This window comes from Leiobunum rupestre, chromosome 4 (assembly GCF_980474605.1).
Source record: "Leiobunum rupestre chromosome 4, qqLeiRupe1.1.hap1, whole genome shotgun sequence".
Taxonomy (NCBI): Eukaryota; Metazoa; Arthropoda; class Arachnida; order Opiliones; family Sclerosomatidae; genus Leiobunum; species Leiobunum rupestre.
In genome coordinates, this window is record NC_143387.1 from 24538083 (window position 1) to 24563083 (window position 25001).

Sequence of the window (25001 nt, forward strand, 5' to 3'; positions counted from 1 at the left end):
TAGCACATATAAGGGTTTTAAGCGCGTAAAGAAATTTCGCGTTAGTGGAAACTAAGCTTAACCACTATATTGGTCGCGTTAGAAGACGAAAGAAGAAGTAACCGCTAGCGTGCGTAACCCGCTGATAGAATTTTAATTTTTCGCTTCGATCTGTTTCAAACAGATATTTTTCGCTTCCGCTTAGAAAACCCGTTAAATTTAACTTGTCCGCTACTTAGCCTGGCTTTAAAATTTAACTACCGGAATCTTATTTTAAGCATTTTTACCCGCTACTAGCGAGCGTGAAAATGCGGCTTAATGCTTGATTTCCACTCAACTTGGACACATACAAAACATTTTACGCGCGTAAATGAAAATAAATTAAGACTAGCTTTAGTGGAAAATAAGCCATTATTAGCTTTAGAAGTGGAATTTAGCGCCATCTGTAGTATTTTGATGCAGAGATATAGGTTAGCGGGAAAAGTGTGATCGAATTACGTTTAATTTACTACATAGTACAACGGATACGAAGGCAGTCAAGGAGCTCGCGTTGTTTGTAAAAATGAGGCGTTGAAAGTAAAAAGCAAGCGCAGTCCGTATCGATCGTCCGGCAGCGGCGAGGTTACTTAGGGCCCTGTTTTAAACGTAACTGAAGTATCGTCAGCAGAAATGTCGATTTGGCGTTTTCGGCGCCACCAAATCGCGAACGCGAACGCGGGCAGATCGCCGCGAAAATGATTATCTGGGAAGCCCGTCGCAGCCGCTGCTAAATATTTAAAGCCGTTAAGTAGCTTTCCACTTTTTTTAATAGGGCGATAAAAAGGCGACTGATGTTCGACCGCGGAGAAGAGCTACCCTTTCTCGTATCAGCTCGTCGGGCGAAAAGGACCCCCGAAAATTCCGCGACGCGTCGGCCCAAAAAGGAGGGGAAATTCTACGCCATCGTCAAAAACGGCGAAGCCATTTTCGTCAGCGAGAGCGCCACTAATTACGGATGAAGGTGGGGGGAGATTTTGCGTGTTTTGGGCAGAATTTACTTACGAAGCGGATATTTTAGCCAGAAAAAGGCATTACCGAGTCATTTGCGCGGTTTCCGGAGGTCACTAGACGAATTAAATATATTTCGTAAATGCTATGGAACAATTTACGATTAGGAAATGTGTTTTTCGAATGCGAACAAGCGTAGTAGTTTCCGACTATCGGTCTACCAACTATAACAGTACCGATTATAGGATTTTTAAACCCAACATTTGCGTTCTCACTAACAAAAAGATAACATTGGTCTATAATAAAATTAAAATAACACGACTGATACTTCATGGTTTTAAAAAAAAATTAATTGTTATAATCGTTAAAATTGCGAGCTTTCGGGTACGTGACCCCTTGTCAAGCACTAGGTTTACAATAAAAAAAAATTAAAACCATGAAGTATCAGTCGTGTTATTTTAATTTTATTATAAATTTTTAACCATGGATACAAAATTCGATTTATATAACATTGATCTGTTAGTGAAAGGTTAAATAATGAATAACAAATTCGGAATCCGAAATTTCCGACCTTTGATGTCAAACAGTATTTTCAATGAAACAACGACACGGTTTACAGTTCTTAAACGTTATCAAAACACGACGATCCATTAGAAGCTACTCGAGAGCTGGTAATCATATTATCGTCGGATCATAACACTTACGAAGTATATTAACGTAAGCAAAATTGTCGATGACTAATCTGGCCAACTCCAAAGTTCAGACTATCCGAAAACTCTTCCGAATCGTATTGGGTAAAAAGAACAAAATATACAGGGTAAAAGTAGGTCAAAAAGTATGATTACGAAATACGAAGAATGTTTCGCCGCGACAACTTCCCATTTCCGTCTTTTTCCCTTCGCAACAAAGTCCGAGCGAACCGGCGAGCGAGGACCAAGTCGCGGCGTGGTACGGAATAAGCTAAAGGTTATTAAGTATCGGAGTCGAACCTCACGTGACACTTCAATCAATAATACCCGGTCGGTAAAAGCTACGGCGACGTCTCCTTTAAAGTACTCGGCGAAAAAGTCTAGTGATCTCGATCCCTCCCCATCGCCCAAATGCCATCCAGGAACATTGGAGGGATTTTCATCCTTTTGAAAATTTTTATTCCCAATTTGATGCTAGGTCACGCTCGGGGCCAAACGAGCAGGTCCCCTCCTCGTCCGTTTTTACCTTTCGCGTTGGCGGTAAGCGGCAAAAATCACGGGCTAAATCTGATTTACATGCGCGGGAACTCTGTCGGCGAAGGTGGAGAAATGGTGGAGGCGAAAGGGTTACCTGTTTATATACGAAACAAGAAAGAGCGGGAAACATAAGCCCTAGGACGCGTCCTTGCAATATTATATAAGAAGATATTTTCGCGATAAAAGGATTTTGCATTTTAAAGGTTTCCTATTTTCCTCCGGCCCCAACAGTGTGCAAAAAGGTGTGACCCTATTTTGTAAAAAAGTCGCCAGTTCGCCCCTCTCCATTGTTATCAATAGGCGCGCCACTTTTCTATTGTCCGCGAACCGAAAGAACGGAGTTACGAAAACTACGACGCCAAATCATTTTTACGCAATTACAAAACGTGACTGATCGCCCACGAAAACCAACTTTATATATCGTATAACTTAAACGAACAAAATATTGATTGGGGAACATTTCCGAAACGTTCAACGTTCATTTCCGTTTCGGAAGAGCAACGCCTAAAGACAAATTATGACGCGCTGTTTGATATTCTGAAAACGTTCCGTTTACCAAACATTTCGTAAATTCAGAATATTATAAGCACTCGCTTTGTTACGAAAAATAGAATTTTGAAGTTACATTTGCACAATTTTAAATATATTATGAACAAATGAAGGTCAAAATTCTTTTGAAAAACCCAAAAGAAACCAAACAAACTTTATAGACTGCACAAATAATAAAATAACATTACAGTTAAGGGACTAATTACACGAAGTTTGAACGCATTGAAAATGTTTCGATAACACACGTTTTTAACTATATATTCAACTAATTAACCAAAAAGTGTCAAATACTAAGTAGAGACAGTAATTAAGCTGCCGGATACGCAAAATTTTAATATAAATCTATACGTTTAAACCCAAAATTCCAGCAACTCCTCAGCAGAAGAGCGATAAGGTCAAGACGATGTTTAGGGTTTCAAATTACGGGCACTTCAATTGGGTAAAAATTTCTTTCTCCAGAAAACTGAAAGACGACATTAAGGGTGAGACGGGCTGGCAAAGAAAATAGGGAAAAGTTCCCCCCGTTAAGACAGAGGGCCAAGTAAATTAATTCGGACAGAAATATGGCCAAACTAGAACACGAGCGTTCCGGTGCCCCGCGGAGAAGACAACTTCCCCTTTTCTACTCTTGGCGCGGCTGGGAGGAGCGAGATACGACAGTGGAGATGACGATGCTACGGAGAGGATGAAGATGGTAAGATGGTGCAGCGGGCTAACTAGGCCATAGGAAAACTGCATCTTCTCCTCGGGCAAAATTTGCACTTTGCGGTCTATAGGCAAGTACGAGCTGAGAGAGAGAGAGGGGGAGGGGGGCGCGCACAGAAGCGGCGGAGAAGCAACGTGGGCAAGAAGGGGGGCCTTAATCGATGCTAGATCCCTGTTTCTGTCGCCCGGAATTGTCCCACATAAATCACGGGGAGATTTAAGCTCCCTCATCCGGACATCTTGGTCTGCTCCTGGAAGACTATACACGCCGTCCCATCCTCCTCCTCCTCGGCATCTCTCCATAGCGACGGCGGCGTGGAGTATGAATCGCAGTGACACCAGCATCGGCGTCCGCCCACAACCCCCCCGGCTGCAGAACCCCTTTTCGGAGGTATTCCTCCCTCCCCCGTTTTTGATTCCACTAATGGGTTACATGATATCCAGAAGGTGGGACAAAAAGATCATTTATCTCTATTAGTCGAATAATAAAGCATTGGATCAAAGCTAAACTCTCTCTGACTATCTCTGCGGGCTTCCGAAGCTCCGAGCAATCTTAAAACGCGACCTAAGCGCAATAATGTGGACGAGAATTTCAAATTTTCTCGTCTTTATCCACTTAATCCCGTTTCCTCCTTATCATTATGAATTATTTAGGAATTGTTTTGATACTCGATAAACACCTTGTTACGCCTTTATTTAGGCGCAATAATATCGAGAGGAGCTGCTACAAGAAACCCACTTAACATAAAATGTTGCCTTTAAGAATAATCAAGAATTTATTTCTTTATATACATTGGACAGGGTTGCCACAAAATTTTCAGATTCAAATTCCCTGACTATTCCCTGTTTTCCCTGACCATTTTAAGAGATTTTCCCTGACTTATTAAGGCCAAATTTTTTCTTTTATATTTTACTTTTATATTTTAATAAATTTAGATGGCCTTATATTTCAGTAAAAAGGTTATTGCAATGTTAAAAAAATTAGCCAAACTTTCAAGGAAATAAATGATAATCGTGGAATTTGTCATACATCTAGAGTTAAATTACCTTCAAAAAGTGCCCAGATAAAATTGAATTCCCTGACGTTTCCCTGGATTTTTACCAATTCTTAAAATTCCCTGACATTTCCCTGACTTTTTAGGCCCATTTTTAAATTCCCTGACTTTTCCCTGACTGTTATTATCGTTGTTCCCAATAGAGCGTTCTATAAAATCGGTGTGGTGTGCTTTCCCCCTTTGAGTTCGGAGGAGGTAAAGGTTTGGCCGGTTTTTGGTGCGAGAGAAAAATATTTATCTGGCAAACTCGTAAGTAATTGAGAGCAGTAGATTTTTGGTAGTAGCGTAGTTGCTAGCCTAGGCTTCACTAGAGCTCGCCGTTTAGATAAGAAATAATCACTTGGTTTATTTTTATCCACAAACGAAAATTATCCAAAAAAATCCGATTATTTTACATGCTAAATTGCTATATAGCCGTGGATAATATCTATGGATAAACAGTTAATCGTAATTTTTATGGTTAATCAAAACTTGAGCGGTTAATTTATCTGTTTCGCCGAGCTCTAGGCTTCACTAATTTCCGGCTTTCCACGCCGTTTTTCTTATTTTAAACGATTTGTAATAAATGTATGATGGCCAATAAGCGAAATACTAGTCCAAAATCCACGGGTTTCAAAAGAAACTTACAGGGTTCCCAGCTAATACCCTCTAAAAAATTATAGGTATTATAGGTTTGGAATCTCTAAAATATAGGTTAAATATAGGTTAAAAATTATCAATATATAGGTTTTTATAGGATCAAAATTCACGGATACTTAAACTTTAATAAAATTATGACTAAAAGTATCATATTTTTGCGTTTTTGGTATACATAAAGCAGCCTGGACCACTTTTAAAATGCTAGCATATTTTTATGTGTCCCAACTATTACATCAACATCGAATGGTAGAGACTTTGCCACTCTTACGCATCTCTCTAAGCTAATAGGCTTCTTGATTTCACTCGGTTTTAAATTTTTAAAGATATAATCTGCCATTTTCAAATAAAACTTTTGGCACAATATATTAAAAAACCGTAAACAATCCGAAATTTTTTCAAACTGTCTTAGTAGAATTTTAAAATGTTAAAAATATAGGAAATATAGGATAAAAAAAGGAATTATAGGTTTTTATAGGACCATTTCAGAATTATAGGTAAATATAGGTATTATAGGTTCGCTGGTAGCCCTGAACTTAGAGCATGAAAATATTCTTAACCCCAAACATACTTCAACACCTAGGGTCCCTCCTACAACTCCTAAAAAATACGTCTCTGTAATATTCATATGAAGACGGGGCATAAGCCGAATTCTCTTATACCAAAGAATAACAAGTGTTGTTAGTCCTTCTGAACTAGCTCATAGTCTATATGAAACGTTTGGCCGGTTTAGAGCTGATTTTATAGAACGCTCTATTCACCTCATGCTCGAAGAGTAGCCTCCTCAGAAATGGTTGAAGAGAACGCGGGCGACATTTTTCCAGGGTTCATCCAATTATTGGCAAACAAATTTCCCTGATATTTCCCGAATTTTCACCACTAACATTTCCATTATATTTCATGATTACGGATTTAAAACTAAGGTTTCCATTATGTCGTAAACACTTCCATTATGTTGCTCTACGCGTCATGAAACAAGTGAAAATTAACTAAATTGGTTTCATATTTTGAAATATAAAAGAAGTAATTCCACCATGGTTATAAAATTAAATATTTATGATTGTAATGAAGTCTAACCTTTAATAAGAAAACCTTATTGAAGTAAATTTTACTTTTAACAAGTAGTTTTTAGTTTAAACATTCTGAATCCTAAAACTTCCCCGATTTTTATTTAAAAAAAAATGGAATTTCCCCGGTTTATTTAAAAAACAACATTTTTATGAAAATCAGGGAAATTATAAATTCCCTGATTTTTATCAAAAATATAATTTCCCGGATTTTTATCAAAAACATTATTTCCCTGATTTTTTTAAAACAAATTTGAATTTCCCTAATTTTATAAAAAAATTAATTGCCCGGATTTTTTTTATATAAAAAATTGATGTTTCGATGATTTTTACAAAAAAGAAATAATTTCCCTCATTTTTAATGAACAAATTTCCAGGTTTTCCAGGTCTGTATGAACCCTGTTTTCCTTCCCCCACTCGTGGCGCGGGTGGGGGGGGGGGGGAATTATTCGATCATCTCACCATAGTCATGCTCCCTAAGTTAAAATAGATACTCCCTTATTATGACATGAAAGTATGGATAGTATACGAATCGCGAATATTTACAATTTCGCGTTAATACCTAATAGCTACCCTTTCTCCATTCGTAATACAAGGGTTTAGGAGTAAAAAAATCCATTAGTAGAGTTCCTCCGTGGGATAATGCCTTATTGAAACCATAATAGCTCAGAGCAAATTTCAAACGCGGTTATAATCTTTCCCAATCGTCTATTTTCTAGGCATCGTAACGCGTATTTACGGTTTAAAAAGATGGTCGAAATGCGTATCGAAGAAAAAACGAAATGAAAACGAAAAAGAATCTCTTCTTCAATTCGAGATCATTTGCCCCGGAGGCCAAGTACATTAAAAGCTCCTTTTATATTGTTTACTTTCGAGGGTCGGATCGGTTGTCCGCGGCGACTCGAGCTGGGAGGGCCATTGCTCGTAGGAAAATAATAAAGGGGGTCGCCAAAATAGATATGACGGACGTAGGCGCCCGCTATAGCTCCCCCCACCCTTTTTTTCCATATTTTGGCGATGAAATAACTATACTTTGGGCTTCTCTCTTTCGCGGTGAAGGGGGCATTTGAGAGAGTCACGTTGTCCGTCGAACAATCGCTTCCTTGTCTATTAGAGAGAAGGAAATATATAATTCAGCCGCGGAGACGATGGCCGCCCATCTTCGCCGGGCCCCTGCAGCGCTGACATTTCGCCAAATAGAAGAAAAAAGAAATAAAAATAGAAATAAAAAGTATAAAGCAACTACCATATATAAAGAAGCCTGTTTGCGCTAATATCATTCTGATATAAGGCAATCGAATTCCCCCCCCCCCAACCTTCCATAAAAAAGACAGAAGACCATGTGTCGGTGTCGGTCTGTCTGTCTGTCTGTCTGATAATTATTCACCAATAAAAGAGGCATGCTATCGCGAATAGGCGTTTATCATACACGTTTAATTACACGGACTTAATTCCTTTATTAAAAAGATAAGTTATTGCAACTCGAAAATTTAAATTTACGAATGTTTAATGTCTAATCAGAATTAATATGAGGGCTCGAATTGACATCGCAAGTTCGAATATCGTTTACTAGGATATTCGGTTTAAATATAATTCGTCCAAAATTTCCGGAATTGATTTCCTTGACATTTCCAGGTTTTCCCTAACCAATTTTCCAAATTTTCCTTGACCATTTTTGTAGAATAAATGGATGGTTTGAAGTAAGTCTTGAAAAATATTTATTTGACCGATTTTTTGGAGTCATTTTTGAATTCCCTGTCGTTTCCTTGATTTTCCTAGATCTGTGGCAACTCCGTAATTCCACACCTAAGGAGGTTGTAATCACTAGAAATCCCCTAAATATTGTGACCAATAACTGACAACCACAGATAAAAATCACAGAACGTCTTTCGAAAATAAGTTATAAAGTAAACGTCTTACGCCACTAAATACGCCAATATCAAAACCTACCAACTAACGAGTTAAAAGATAGTAACGGTCGTATTTGGACGCGACGTCTTGTTGTAAAATGATTAGAACGATCCGCGCTATAAAAAAAAGTGAGAGTGGATAAGATGATTTCTCAGTCCGGATCATTTCTCGGTTTAAAAGTTCTGATTCTAACCTCCACTTTCTCCTCGATTCCACATAATCATACTATCTCCATTTCGTACAGTAGGGAGAGAGATAGAGGGGGGAGAAGGAAGATCAAAATTTCTTATTTTTTAGAGAGTGCAGCGGGGGACGCGCGAGCACACCAAGATAGAGCGAGAGAGAGCGCATAGACGTGACGTTGAACTCGGGGCAGAGCGTCGAATCCACCCTCGAAATTACACGTTATAGGAGAGCAGACGCGTCAAGATTTGGCTCTTTTACTGTATTTCGGAGGAGGGTTCGGGGGGGACTTAAGCCGGCCCAAGCTACTTTTATTTACAGCGGCGTTCCGAATATTACCAACTTTTACGAGAATCGTTTTCGGGGGGACGAAAACACACGACTTTGGTAATAGCCCTCCGTCGCACCCCCTTGGAACCACTCCTGTATCTTCAGTCTTCTTCCTTATAAACGAAAAATCTATTCCTTAAAAGATATCCCCGACGAAGAAGTTTCTGTTTTACGGGCGCCGGGCTTTTTGAAGACGTTGCGCGAAAAATATTTTTATTTCGCTACACTTTATTGTTTCTCAGTCAGTCAGACGAAAGGGAGCCCCCGTCCTGGCCCACCCCATCGACAGGGCTCATTCCCAAAAAAAAAACAAGCCCCGCAATTAAATAAAACGCTAAAAATAGACGAAAAATTCAATCACTTAATAGCTATTTTTCTTTCACTTCATCTCATTGGAAACGCTGAGTAGCCAGCCCCTTACACTCCAAATTCTTTTGTTTTTGTTGATTTCAAGGAGCGAGGGAACGAAACTAAAATCATCCGCCCAGAATACAAATGATAGTCGGATTTATTTCCCCAAAAAAGCTCCTCACGATTTCGGGACTGTATGGCAATTTCTCAATTTTATCCGTTGGAAAAATATGAACTACTCGGCTCACTATTTTGTTCCAAACAATTGCGGAAATAAATGCAGCGCCACTTATACCGGAAGGCATTGTCGATTAGACTTAAATTTCGACGCCATTTATCAAAAATACTAAACCATTATATTTTTTTCTTAAAACAAGCCTTTTTAAATTTAATGAAAATAAAATAGGCAATTGGTCGAGGTTGTGTTGGAGATTTTAGCAGATCGGATAACCGTAAGTTTTAAAATCCTAGAGAAAATCGATTTTATGGCTTAAAATCCTGGAGGCAATCGTTTTTATGGCTTAAAATCCTGGAGGCAATCGTTTTTATGGCTTAAAATCCTGGAGGCAATCGTTTTTATGGCTTAAAATCCTGGAGGCAATCGTTTTTATGGCTTAAAATCCTGGAGGCAATCGTTTTTATGGCTTAAAATCCTGGAGGCAATCGTTTTTATGGCTTAAAATCCTAGAGGCAATCGTTTTTATGGCTTAAAATCCTAGAGGCAATCGTTTTTATGGCTTAAAATCCTGCAGACAATAGTTTTTATGGCTTAAAATCCTGCAGACAATAGTTTTTATGGCTTAAAATCCTGCAGGCAATAGTTTTTATGGCTTAAAATCCTGCAGGCAATAGTTTTTATGGCTTAAAATCCTGCAGGCAATAGTTTTTATGGCTTAAAATCCTGCAGGCAATAGTTTTTATGGCTTAAAATCCTGCAGGCAATAGTTTTTATGGCTTAAAATCCTGCAGGCAATAGTTTTTATGGCTTAAAATCCTGGAGACAATGGTTTTTATGGCTTAAAATCCTGGAGACAATGGTTTTTATGGCTTAAAATCCTGCAGGTAATAACCTGCAGGCAATAGTTTTTATGGCTTAAAATCCTGCAGGCAATAGTTTTTATGGCTTAAAATCCTGGAGACAATGGTTTTTATGGCTTAAAATCCTGGAGACAATGGTTTTTATGGCTTAAAATCCTGGAGACAATGGTTTTTATGGCTTAAAATCCTGGAGACAATGGTTTTTATGGCTTAAAATCCTGGAGACAATGGTTTTTATGGCTTAAAATCCTGGAGACAATGGTTTTTATGGCTTAAAATCCTGGAGACAATGGTTTTTATGGCTTAAAATCCTGGAGACAATGGTTTTTATGGCTTAAAATCCTGGAGACAATGGTTTTTATGGCTTAAAATCCTGGAGACAATGGTTTTTATGGCTTAAAATCCTGGAGACAATGGTTTTTATGGCTTAAAATCCTGGAGACAATGGTTTTATGGCTTAAAATCCTGGAGGCAATAGTTTTCATTATTGGGAATTTAAAGCTATGTTGGCAAAATTCGTATTTTTCGTGAAATTCCATTGGTATGGCATTTTGTTAGCAGGGCCCCCACTCCAATCTTCAAATTTTTCATAGGAAAAATAGGATTATATTTCTAAAAATATAGGACTTTATAGGACTATTTTTTAAAATTATAGGATTTTATAGGATTAAATATGCTATTTCATTTACTAACTTTATGCATTTAAAAAACAAATTCTATATTTAGTGAAATAAATCTTTGATTTTCACTAGAAAAATAGAAACTATTTAACCATTTTATCACAAAAATATACTAGTAGCTAACCATGTTAACAATAACAAAAGTAAAGACTGGAGTGACTTGGTATAGGAATTTAGCCTATAGCTAAATCTAGCAATTTAACAGAGTGGCGGAATTTGAAATGGGTAAAATATCAAAATTATAGGATTTTAGAGGACTTTTCAGGGATTTTGCTAAAAATATAGGATGTTATAGGACATTTTTGAAAATATAGGATTTTATAGGAATTGTAGGACCTCTGGCGGCCCTGTGTTAGTTTAACTGGATTTTAAAAGAAAACATTTTATTTTACAATAAAGCTTATTATTTCAATTTTAGGGCAGTGCTCCACCTTTAAAGATGAGCTATCAGTAAACGCGTTTGATACGAGCGGTTATGAGAGAGAGAGAGAGAGAGATACATTAAATAACCAGCTTTTGAGAAGAGCAAAATATACAAATGTCAGGTTAGCGGATGGTGAGCCGAGATAGCATTTTAAAAATATGCCCGTCACTGGGAAGAATATTAATATTTTTAGGGCTGTAAATACAATGTGATAATAATTATCGTAAAATAGTTTAATTGAGTCCTATAAACAATTTGCTATAGGAAAGATTAAAGCACGGTCCTTTTATTTTATGTTCCCATTAATTGACCGTTCTTAAGTACAGACAATAAATTCGCGAAATAATTTTTATGAAGTGGTTATAAAATTGGGAACTCTTAAGCCAAAAGGGTGAATTCTTACGGCACGATAAATTTCCTTAACCTCGGAAAGTAATTACAAAAAATTATTCATAAAGCGCCAAACACGTAATTACTGGGTAAGAATACATATCCTTATTTACATTTAATAAATTACGTTAAAAAACAACACTCCAAAAATTGACAATTTAATTTTAGAGAGACACTCCTTTTTAAAACACTTGCAGGCGCGGGCGAAACGGGGGTTAGAATAATTGCAATTAGGCATGCTAAAAATGAAAACGGCCCGGGGGGGGGGAGTGGTGCGCGGTAGGAGTGCTATGGTTAAATTTTCAATAAACAAGCGGGCGCCAGAAAACACTTGGCGGCTTAAATCAACACTAAAAACCGGCTAACACAAATTATGAGCGGGGCTTTTAATGAAAAATCCAGACGACAAGCGAAAAATAGAGAATAAAGGAACGAAAGGGAGGCAAAGAAAAAGCGAGGAGAGGGGGCACTTTTGCCAGCTAAGCTTTATTATGGCGTGGAAACAATTTCGGTGGAAAAGCCGGCGAAGGCTCAATCTTGCTAATTAAACCGACGGAGGGTATAAAAGCGCTAATGCCCCGCCCTCCCGAAAAGCTAAAAACAAAACATTTTTGGAGACGAAAAATAGCAGAACCCATTTTATACCAACCAGTTTAAACGTAGCCCCCCCCCCTCTCCCTCTCCCCCAAACCTTCCCATATATCAAAGAGGTTAAGCATCCGACATTACGGACGGAAAAGTCTAGGTTTTATCGATGCTTAGCTGGCGTTTAGCTCGAGCTAGCTTCGCAGCGTTATCAAAACATTCACAAGTTCCGGTTTAATTAACCTCTCTATTAAGCTATGATCAACGATTTATATATTAGAGATAAATTTTGTGGCGTATTAGCGTTTTGGTTTTCTTTGGTAATTGAAACGTGAGAACGGTCAGGTCTATTGCGAGAAAAGTGCATCAACTGTGTACCGAGGTGATTTAAACGATTTGAAGTTGCGCTTATTTCGGTAATCCTCATTTCCGCTAACTTAAAAATCACATCTTAAAAAGAATGAACGAATTTTTCGTATCATGAGAAATTGAGAATGTTAAAGCCCAGTTCACACTATACAATTAATTGGGCCAATTAATTGAAACCAACTAATTGTAAGCGAGAAAATTGTACAGTGTGAACAGAAAAAGTTGGAACAGTGGTTACAATTTTTCCGTTCACACTATTCAATTTTCTTGGTTTCAATTAAGTGGTCCAATTAATTGTATAGTGTGCACTGGGCCTAATACTTTTTAACTAGCGTTCACTAATGCGTTAATAATTTTCGTCTTTTCTCAGGTACTGCCAGAGCAATATTTCTATGCTCGAAGTCACTGATACCTTCGACCACTACATCCGCCGGAAATTCGTTAAATAAAGTGATTTAACAAGTAAGTGAAATATTATTAGATTATAGTTAGGTGAAATTTATTGTGTGTCACTGATTAGAAGTAAGAGCTTGAAATGGCTTGTAAAAAATTGAATTTAAAGCGCCTCAACCACCTTCATTCGTAATAAAATCCGTTTCTACATTCAAAACATCATGGCAACCCTGTTTAAAAGATTTTACAACTATAAGGACTAACGATTGGACAGAAAACAGCTAATTTTTTTATGTAAATATACATGATGCTTAAGTGCAAAGCCCGGATGTTTATTAATATTAAATGCCTACCAATTTAGTAGTCTCGGGTAAAATTGATTTCGAGTAAACATACTTACTATCCCGTCCGAATTAGTACATATAACCAGAGGTACATAACCAAAACTCACGAGCCAAAGCGCTTAACAGCCAATCCAGATAAATCTTCGATAACGACCAATCAGTGAAATAAACAATTGAAAACGAATTAGCTACGGAAAGAAATAGGTCAAATGATACGCGTTACATTGTAATTAGGAACACGTTATTGATGAGTTCGATCGATTCTCAGATTACGATCGATAAGGAAACGGGTGAAATTGAAATAGAATTACCCCGGGTTAGCCAACAGCTATACGCATCATCACCCTGTACGGGAGAGGCAAATCCAGTTTTCCATAGGCAGAAATTGGAACGAGAGAGGAGCGCAAATGAAGACATTTCGCGGGATCTACTTAATTCCGAACATCCTCCTTCAGCTCGCCGCGAAGAGAAGGCGTAATAATTTATACAATAAAGGGATTTAATTAGATGAAACAACGCTAACGTACAGCGAAACGAAGGCCCCCTCCCTCCCGGTACAAGCTCTCTGGTTCCTGAGGGCGTCATTTTTGTTTCAGGACGAAATTAAAGTACAGGGCTGAAAGAAATTATTATTATTATAGCCAGGAGCGATACTGTATACACGGGGCAACGGTTCACTTGATAATTGAGCCACGAGTAGGGAGAGGGGTAGAATTCGGGGTCGGCGAGTGCCAGGTGATCGGCGTTAGCATCGTCATTAATCCGGGCATTTCAGATTCTGACCAACAGAAGGAGCCACGGCGGAAAAGTTTTGATTAGTCTCATCGACTCATCTGGTTTGATACGTCTTTATTATGGAATAATCGCATTTCCATTACGCCAGGCGGCGCTGCTCTCCGCCATCGCCCCAATGTCACATTTCGCCGGCTTACACAACGGACCGATTGGAGGGGGTCCTCCTTCTGATTATTTGGCCCCGAGAGCTAAAGAGAGAGTGGAAGGGGGGGGGTTGAAGACGGGGAAAGGAGACAGCGGCAAGATGAAAATTAATTTGACTAAAACCCATAGGGCGTCATGGCGCAACGACAAATTTATGCTTAATGTATTTTCAATTGCTTAATCCATCCAGCTGTCGATTTCGCCACTTTCGGCTCCGACAAATTGGTTTTTTCTTCTGGCTTTAAGCGCGCGGTATTTTTAGCGAACGAAATTCTAACGGTATCAGACTCGTCTCGCTAATTAATTTAATTTAATGGTTTAATTCGGTTTACATTGATTGCGCGGACGTTTTATTTAACAATTAGCGACGCAAATGGGACTCGCTGGGCTAATGCGTTTCCAGTTCGCCTGCCAAATAACGCCAAACTCTAAGGCGCAATTCTTCCTATTTCGCCTTTTAATTGTTTACTACACAAATTATTTCGATACGGGGACAGTTTCAACACATTCAATTGCAATTTGCGGTTTCCAAAATTTATAGCAGTCCCTATTTGAAGTAAAACTAACGGGAAATTAATCCGCGAACGGTTTCGAAATTTGTGTTTGTTTTTGATTAATTAACAACCTTTATTTCAAACGACGCTAACTCCCTACAGTAGCGAAAGTTAAACAAAATGATAAAAAAACCCCGAATAGACTTTTCTATAAATTCCTAGCTAAACAAGCCAAACACTTTCACAAAGACAACATAGCGCTACTTCAGTAGGACTTGCAAACTTATTATCTGGTTTTAAACATTCGGCTTCTGCTCATTCCTATTTGATTGATATTTTCCAGGGTTGGCATAGAACCAGCCATACCGGTTATAGCCACCTGGTTAAATCCGGCTATAGCCACTTGGAAAAAAAACCAAGATTTTTTGGTTTTTTTTAAATTACAAACATGAATATTTTAGTAAATTAATAGTTTTTATTTAGAAATTTAGTTTATTTTTTGTTTCATATTTAGAAACCGGTTTACTTTTACCAGTTTTTCGGTAGGTTTAAAGTTCCAAAGTCCGCTGCCTCACTTCTGTCGGTGCGTCATACACAAAATCTAGGGGGAATTTCCCGAGGAAATCAAAAGAATTCAGTTATTTTATATAGTTATAAAAGGCACTGTTTATATTTTAGCCGGTTACAGCCGAAAAAAACCGGTTATAGCTAAATAAAACCACTGGACTGGATATTTTCTGAAGCGTCACTCGTAAAGTCACTTTTCCAAATATAGTCAAGGTAGACTATATGAAGATAGTATATTTCAAAATATAGGAAGGCCATAACTAAACTATTTAAAAAAATCAATGAGATATGGTTAATTAACTATTTATAATGGTTTGTATAAAACTATAACCGTTAAATGAGAAGGATTTTCATCAAAAACCAACATAATATCCATACAACTAGATTGGCAGGTTTGCCAGAGAATCCTTTTTGAGCCCCCCTGGTTTATGAAAAATCGGACCAAATCTTCAAACTCTCTATACGCAAAAGTAAATAACCATATAAGTAGTATTTTATAGAATGGTCTACCTCACACAGTGCTGTCAAGGTAACTTGACATTATCTCTAATACGTCAGGTCGTTAGCCTAGAAACGTCTTTAGTGATAAAAGGATGACCTTGAATTCGCAATTACTATTCCGCTAATCAATAAAGCGGGCACCTTCGGGTGGAAGTGTCTTGAAATTGAATAACTCGGGTACGCGGAAGACGGAGGTGGCAAGTCCAATCACTCGCCTCGATAATCGATAAACAACAAAAGTAAACGCAATCAATAAACGAACTTCAGAACGGAGGCAGACGGACGGGCCAATTCGCGTATTGAGAATCTCTCGGCGCTATGAAAGAAGAAATTTGCCGTAACTGACTGGTGGCCTGTTGGATATCCATCCGTTCAGTCGGAGAGAATCGGGCCCGGAATGAAAGAAAAGAAAGCTTAAGAGTGAAGAACGGCGCGGGGGGCCTCGACGAAAAGGGCTTCGGATGGGTCAATCTGTTTCTCACTATCAAACCCGAAGACGAAATGAAACGGGGCATTTGACTCTTTCGGCCGAACAGACTTCGATTTCGGAGGGCCCCGACCATTTAACACGAGGCGCTCACCCCCACCCCCGAGCCCCGACTGTACCGTACCATCCAGAAGCGGGGCCTCCACGAAAAAAGTAAATGTCTGTCAGACGTAATTCCGTTAGATAGGCCACGGCGTTCACGCCGCGTTCGGAGTTATTTGGCCGCGGCTTCCGCAAATTCGGGACGACGGTCATCCGATACTTAGGCCACGGGCGAACGAAAGCTACAGTCTACGTAGCCTACCCCGTCGTGGTGGTGTCAGGTGGCCGGGGAGGCGCGAGCACAGTCAAGCTGGCGCGTATCGACCAAAGCGCGAGGAGGAGTCGCGGGGCTGCGACTAATAATGAAATGGCCACAATCATTTGCGGAAAAAAGGTTAATGGTAATATAAAAGAGAGAGGGCGCGCGAGGTTGGCCGCCAGGGGCCGAAAGGGGGGGAATCTGTAGCGGCGCAGTTTGCCAGAGTTCGTTCAGTCTCGATTACGGTTGCCCCTAAGTCAACATCATCAGAAGGAAATATAAGGGCGCTCGAAACATAATTTCCCTTTTAACAGTAAAGGGTGGAACAAGATATAATGCGCTAATATCACGGTTATTTTCAGACGGCCAAAGCTACGCCGGACCTACCCCCCTCCCTCTCCCAAATGGCTCGAGAACTATTGATAAGATAATGAAACTATACGTTCACTTATTCCCAAGTTTCTGTCAATAGCAATGTTATTATTTGCGGGGGAAAATGACTAATATTAGCCTCAACTTTCCAGCTTGATAATAAGAAAGGGTAGATGGGTTTTCCGAAATAGTCTAACGCACGCTATAGAGTTCATTATCCGTTTGTTTGAGAGCTACACGTCTAAACGGTAACGGTTAAGTTTCCACATCGTTTTTCTACACTTTTGGATTGACGCGTAGAAACGATTCTGGCTGTCCTTGTGGTATTCGTGCTTAAACTATGGAAAATAATTACGTGTATTGTGTTCCGAAATGCTTTAACGAAAATGTTTTGAGATAAAAACATTTCCCAAAAATCAACTTATTCTTTCCAAATTACTTATATATCAAGAAAAATTATTTATGATTTTGTTGACAGAGATTATTTTTCGCAAAGGGTTTGACTACGTTCGACAAATATTGATGTTCATTATACGAACCAACATTATAAATGCATTTTAAGTATAGCTTCAACTTGTAAAATAACCTTTGAATTTTTCCATTAATTTATTCGAACGAATATGGATAATTTAACTATGAATTACGAAACCCATTAATATATTTTGAACAATAAGCCTTTCCAGTTAACATAGAGTCAATGCCAGAATCTCATAAACTGCCAGATTTCAGCAAACGCTTTAGGATTTATCATACACTTAAATCGAGCAGTTGATGAGCTTCTCGGGATGTCCAAAACGTGGCTCTATTTAAACTGAATGGGCTAATTACCAAATTGACAAAATAATCAAATCCGTAATTGCTATACAATTAGCCAGGTGTTGTTCACCATTATACGCTTAAAAAATAAAAATATAATAAAATTGCTTTTCAAATAAATGCGATTTAAAAACATTTAAAAAAAAACCAAGATATCGACTACCGGTATAGACTTAATTAAAACATTCGTATGATGTCTAGCGAATATCAAATACTAATAAAAACTAACGACGCAAGCGGCCAAATAAGGGAAGACCGCAAAAACCAAAATAAAAGCATCACACGGCGATCCGAACTTCCAAAGTCAACCACATCATTACCGCTCGTCTCATCCAGCTTTCTTATATAATTTTATATCGAAGAGAAGGGGAAAAAAATCAAGAAGAAAGTTTTTCAGCGTACACGTTTCCTTTTCGGTCGCTAGGGGCGCTACTTTATAATTTCACCTCCAGACTCGAGGAGGCTCGCGTATAAAGTCAGCCTCGCCCAAATCGAAAGTCTTCTCTCTCGTCGGCATTATATAAATATCGGGGCCACCAACAACGGGCTGCTGCGTCAACTCCTCGCTATTTTCCCTCCACGGCGTCGTTTCTGTGGGCAAACCTCCGTGGCGCTATCTCTCTAACATATCTACAATCATTCCTCGCAAAAAGCCTTCTAAAAACCATTAAATATCTGGACAAAAAATATAAACCCCCAAAGAAATCTCCTTCGATTCTTTCTAGATCTTAAAAATAAAGAGAAATCTAGATTGTTTTCCGATTTGAGTTTATTTTGAATAAAATACATTAATTGACTCGCATTATGCCATTTTTATCGACTAAGTCATTGCTTAAAGGAAAAAATACCAAATAATGTATAAAATTTATAAATTATTCGAAACGGAGGATTATTTTTGAAAGGTTATAGGTCTTATTTATAGAATTACCGATTGAAATGTATAGCGTTTCTAAATATAAAGTGAAATGGAAAAAAAATTATGTTTCTCCCGATCGGCTTTTGATATTTGGAAAAGATAATTTAAAAGGCTAGCCAGCGTATTACATGTAATTATGTTTTTTGGTCAACCTTTTAAAGGAAAATTCATTCTACTGCTTAAAAACAATTTATCGCAGCAAAGTTAAAATATTACCAAAGCAATTTTGGAACATTCACGTAACTATTTTACACAAGAAAGCATTTAGGAGTATTGAGAACGAGTACAGCTCTACTGTACCCGAAATTTGACGTTATTTCCAAAACACAGACGACGAAATCGTTTTAAAATTAACAGAAAATCTATAGAAGCGAGCTCTTCGGTTTCCCCTTCCATAAAAACTTGTTGAAGTTAACGGTAATAGTTAGTCTAGGGAGCTGCTAGCTCGCGTGGTTTGCATTGTAACCCGTCCACCTGAATTACTGGCTTTAAACAGTCGCTTGATGACTTAGGCCTAAGGTAAGTTAGAAGAAACCACCTATGGACTGTGAGAAGGATGATAAAATACGCGAAAAAGTAGATTAGTCCATAATTAAAAGGGATAATATAGCTAAATCCTAAACAAATTTGAAGAAATTAAAAAACTTACTACTAACTCGTACCCAATAGGTCTTCGAGCAAAAAACGCGAAACTCGGATCAAATAGATCTTCGAGTAATAAACTAAATTAAAATTAAATAAAATAGCCAGAAATTCCAACGGTAGACCGGTTTCGTTCTATTTGGAACTCATCAGTACCGTGCGGGAAATCTGGCTGGCGACTGTCAAATCTAAAGGAGAAACTAAGCCTAAACATTTAAAATTTCAAAACGCGTTGCATATAGCAACGGAAAGCCGAAAAGGGGGGGGGGGAGGGGGTAGTGTGGTGCCTTGGGTATTAGCCTAGCTGATGATAGAAAAGTTTATAATGCTGAGTAATTAAAAATTATTTTCTAAACTGGATTGAGACGAGTAATTGAAGATAATTTTCTATACTGGACTGAGACGAGTAATTGAAGATAATTTTCTATACTGGACTGAGACGAGTAATTGAAGATAATTTTCTATACTGGACTGAGACGAGTAATTGAAGATAATTTTCTATATTGGACTGAGACGAGTAATTGAAGATAATTTTCTATATTGGATTGAGACGAGTAATTGAAGATAATTTTCTATATTGGACTGAGACGAGTAATTAAAGATAATTTTCTATATTAATCCGGTGCTCCAAGCGAATAATTTATTGTATTGCCATTATTTACGAATTCTACTTTGTCTGATAGATTGCGCGTGTATATGAACGTGAAACCACTTCAATTTCGTGACACAAACGCGGGCCTCTGTCCTCGGGTTTCAAAAGGCCATAGTCTTACATAGACACGAAACCACTACACTATACGATAGATCGAGTCCGATGACAAAATAGTAAATACGAGGCTTAGAACGGAAAGAGTAGAAGGCAAAGTAAAAATCGGGGCAACTCGCCAACGGGCGAAAGAGGACCGATAACATCCGGGCAGTTAACTTTTACAGCGGCTGACCATGTAGATGAGACGGACAGGGAAGAGCGCTACGTTAATGGCGACTCACTATAAAAAGGCCCGTAGAAGGAAGAGAGTACATCCGAGTAATAAACATTTTTACTACTAGGCAGTGCCAAAACAAACAGCGGCCAGGAGACGTAAGAGGGCCGTACAAACGTAGCTACATCGCTCGTAAAAAGAAACAATCGGCTTCCTCTCTTCGAAATATCGCTCTACACACCAAAAAAAAAGCGCTACTCTTTGCAGATTCCGAGTCGAGATACATTTATAGCAGTACGAGCTATATTACGGCTGATTTTGAATATCTTCGAACGCGAGTGGTCGCGGACCGATAAGGAGCGGCGCGCGCCGTATCTTATTAAATTAAGTCCTATCGTTAAATCTACAATAGATCCGACTGGATTCGAAGGGATTCGGGGGTGGAAAAAGGTCCGAGCAAGGGGGTGGTAATGTCTCGAAAGCCCATGGTCCGATCCGCTTTTTACAACTGGCTCACTTCCGAGGAGAAAAAGGGGAAATGCCCGCCAGAAATATTAGGCAAACGGGGTAGCAGCTGGCGCGGGGTCCATTACCGAGCTCGGATGGGAAAGAGGGCTCTGATATGGCCCCAGAAATTTACGCGCGGCCTTCTCTATTGATTTGGTTTTATCTCGAACCGCAAGTAGGCACGCATCCTGAATAATGAAAGGCTAGAAGCGAAAGCTTACAACGGCCAGCGGAGAGAGCCTTAACTTCATTCCGGAGCCTTCTTCGTCTCGCAGCCAGAACCGAGCTCATTTTCCGTTTTGATCTTGGCGATTGCGATAATAGGTGGGAGGGCGCGTTTCTATGAATATTTCGTCGGCCCCGAATTCCCAGCCCGAAAGGGGGCAGGCCGACTTTTACGATACGGCCCTTTTTGTTCCTTAATTCGCCTTAAAAACCCCCAAATCACTAGTGATCCCACGCCGTTATAGCCATCCAATCTGGTATTCATAACATAGGTAGAGAGACCTTAAGCGCACGTTGCCTCTATCGGGAAGGTAAAGTAATCCGTTACGAGCAATGTGCAACATCAAATCAATTTGGACTCGAAGCTGATGGTCATCGATCCCGCACGCCGATGTTCCCGGAACACGATACGCCAGAGTTATACCGCCATTACACAGACATGTATATCTAAAACTATTCAGGGTGACCACAGGAAATCCTACAATTTTTTTAAATAAAAAAATAGGAAATTCATAGTCATTTTATGGGAAATTTTAAGGGAAATATTTAAGAAATTACAGGAACGTTCAGGTGAATATTTAAGAAATTACAGAAACGTTCAGGTGAATATTTAAGAAATTACAGGAACGTTCAGGTGAATATTTAAGAAATTACAGAAACGTTCAGGTGAATATTTAAAGGGAATATAACATCAGGTATTTGGTGTGGAACACCCACGTTTGCAACTTTGCCCGCTCTTGCCTTGGGCTTTCGAAATGTTTGGCGCCACTGTACAGGGAAATTTTAAAAATTGAAGGGGTCTTCCATAAAGATTGCTTTGCAGGTTATATTCCCTTTAAGAAATTACAGGAACGTTCAGGTAAATATTCCCTTTAAGAAATTACAGGAACGTGCAGGTAAATATTTAAGAAATTACAGGAACGTTCAGGTGAATATTTAAGAAATTACAGGACCGTTCAGGTGAATATTTAAGAAATTACATTAACGTTCAGGTATCACACCTGTCGCGCAATTAACGAGAAAGCGAAAAATATACGCGTTTCCAAAACTATGCCAATTTAGGTAATGTGATTAAGTGTAGTTTGAGTACAATGGACTTACTTTTCTAATGGTAGACAAATACTAATGAAATACTTTTCCCTTGGTCCCTTAAAACTGATGTCTTACGATGCTTTTGGTCCCTAATGAGGAAAACTAGGGGGATAGTCTTAACATAAAAAAAATACATTCTTGGTTTAAGTGTATTCGATTGGGTACCAGCGAGGGTCTGACCACCGCGTACACGGTTCGTACAAAATTTCCGGAATTAAACTCCCTGACATTTCCCGGTTTTCCTGGACCAAATTGCCAAATTTTCCCTTACCATTTTTGTAGAATGGTTTGAGGTAAAAAAATTTTGAAAATATTGATTATTTATTTTTAATACATCTTCCAAAACTTTATTTGCCTGATTTTTTTTGGGGGTCATTGGAAATTCCCTTACTTTTTGGGGACAATTTTCAAATTCCTTGACTTTTCCCTGACATTTAGGAATGGTTTTCAAATTCCCTGACCTTTTCCAGGTAGTGTACGTAATCGGTGTAAAAGCATCCCGTATAGCACGTAATCTCAGTGTAATCTTGGTGTACAGACAAATATTATCAGCCCCTCTGGTACCAATGACGTAATATCCAACATCTACTTTCGAGACACCAGTTTAAAAATTGAATATTTACAATTGGTAAGAGGGTCGCGGGAACACACGCGCGTCAATGTACGTCCTCAATGTAAACAAACGATGATCTCTCAATAACATACGGCAGCGGACAGCGTACGGACACCAAAATATGCCGTGCAAAACGAGGCGGGAATTTGCTCAGCAAGAACTCTTCTTCTGGCTGCGTGGCTGCCAAGTATTTCGAGCAAAAGAAAACTAGGATGACAGGCTAAGAAAGCCGGCTCGACCAGGAGAAGAAAAAATATATACGGAATGAAAAAATACCTTCGCGATATAGGCTATATATTTATAAATACATGAATCGAGGAGAGACTGAGTTGGGCTAGTGAGGAAGTCGGCAGGGAAAAAGTCAGATCGAGGAGAAACGAAAAGCAGAAAGGGAGAGAAGTCTTCGGAATAAGTTGCTAACTCAGTTTAGCAAGTCGGCATTTGTGGGCATATAGGCGGAGTCCCCTCCCCGGTTCGCAGTCAGTCTCTCTTTCTGGGAGAACGAGGCGAATATTTCGCGTGCTTCCTTCTGACGTTCCATGAATAGAAAAGGAGAGAAAGGGAAGACACCGCGAATATGAAATTTCACAACGCGGAATTCACTCCCGTAAGCCTAATACAGTCGTATTAGCTGATAGCGTTTTCTCCTTCAATCTATCCCACCGCTTAGTCTCGACAGTACTGTCGGGTGAAAGGAGTCTAGCGCTGAGAAATATGGATTAGAGTCACGGGCGAGTTGATGGCGGGATGCGGATGGCGTCCCCCCGCCTATTTACGTATTTCACGAGTTACTCGCTATCCAATAGCTCGGAGAAAAAATGTTCTCCAAGACATAGCGACCTCCCAGTCAACTCTTTTAAATACCGGTTTTAACGTCCGACTAATGGATCTACCGTTTAAAGTCTGTCCGATCGGGAACTTTTACACGAGCCGCCAATAGACATTCCCCAGCCACAATAGACATTAAGGGCTGAAAATTTAATTTCGTCGGATCGCGGCCGAAGATACGGGGCTGTGTCGGGGTCGATCTAAGTACGAGGCGAACACGACGTTAGGAACGTTACTACGGGTGGGTGGTAGACTGCGGCTTAGAGCTCGGACGCCGAATTAAAACGGCAGGGAGATAAAGGAGAGATCCTAATGCTAGGCGCCGGCGGCAGAAAAGACGGATTACCGGAGGACTAACGAGAGTCGCCTCGGGGGAAACTCGCGGCGCACGAAAAAGGCACGGATCAAAGCGAAGGCGACATAATGCGCCAGCCGAAATGCGATTTGGGAGAGCGAACCGGCGACTCAAAAGCGGGACCATCTTTGTCCTATTAACCAAATAGCTGGACGATTCCAGACGCCTCTCTCTCTCTGCCAGTATTCGGGGGATGACATTAGAATCAAGGTACGGCTTATCCGAGCTCACAATGCTCTCCGTCTACAACCGGATAAAAAAAAGATTCCCTTCAAACCATCATGGTCAACTGACAACGCGGACCCTATACGTAGGGCCAATCCGTCCTTCCTCCGACTTCACTCTCAGACGTGACCCAGCCTAAATGACGGGGGAAAATATAACGTATAAGCTACGGGGCTATACCGGCGTAGATTTAGGTGAGCGGCGATTTCCTATTCAATTTGAACCATTAGGTTTGGTAGCGTTAGATTAGTACGGATCAAGCGTATTCAAAACTGGAGCCTGGCTACGGTGACGAGCCCCGGGCCTCTACACTAAATAGGCCGTAGTATATTAAAAAGGATTTAGTAGGCCGTAATCCCGCGGGGAGTGGGGTGGGAGGAAGGCGGCAGGGGAGACCCTCGCCAACTTACATTTTCCATAAAGTTATTACCATCTTCATCTACATCTCAATGGGAAGCTTCCGAGGGACTGGACTGCTGGTGTCGGCGACTACGCGAAGAAAGGAGCCCCGCTGAATGGCGAAGCGGGTCGCGTTTTACAAGACTGCCTTCGAGTTCTACACATGCTAATAAGGGAGTCCATCTAAGTAACTGCCAGCGCCGACACCGCCCGGCTCCGTTAGAGAGGACCAAAATAACACGGTCAACATCAAGCGGTTTACTCAGCGCCAAAAGACAAGTCTCCCGAGAGATATAAAATTAGAGGGACTTCGAAGAAAAGTATAAAATTGTATTAATTGTCTCGAGGTAAAATATAATTCAAACTAGCCGCAATGAACTTAAATCCTACGTCAAAAATGCAATATTGTTGGTTTTTTTAATTCTAGTATCAACACGCAAGTCCAAAATGCAATATGACTAGATTCATTAATTAAACGTTTTTCTTACTATGTTCAATCGGATCAGTCCCAGTATTTTAATTCTAGAATCAACCTTAATTATATTATATTGATTATATTAAGCACCAATATTAAAAACAAAAAACGTAATTTACTAA

The 25001-nt window shown here is 39.4% G+C and overlaps 1 protein-coding gene across 4 annotated transcripts in view; it reads right to left on the reverse strand.

The window, feature by feature from the left end:
• The window catches only part of pxb (putative Hedgehog signaling attenuator pxb), a 291061-nt gene that overhangs the window by 168940 nt on the left and 97120 nt on the right, over window positions 1-25001 (reverse strand). The window lies entirely within an intron of this gene.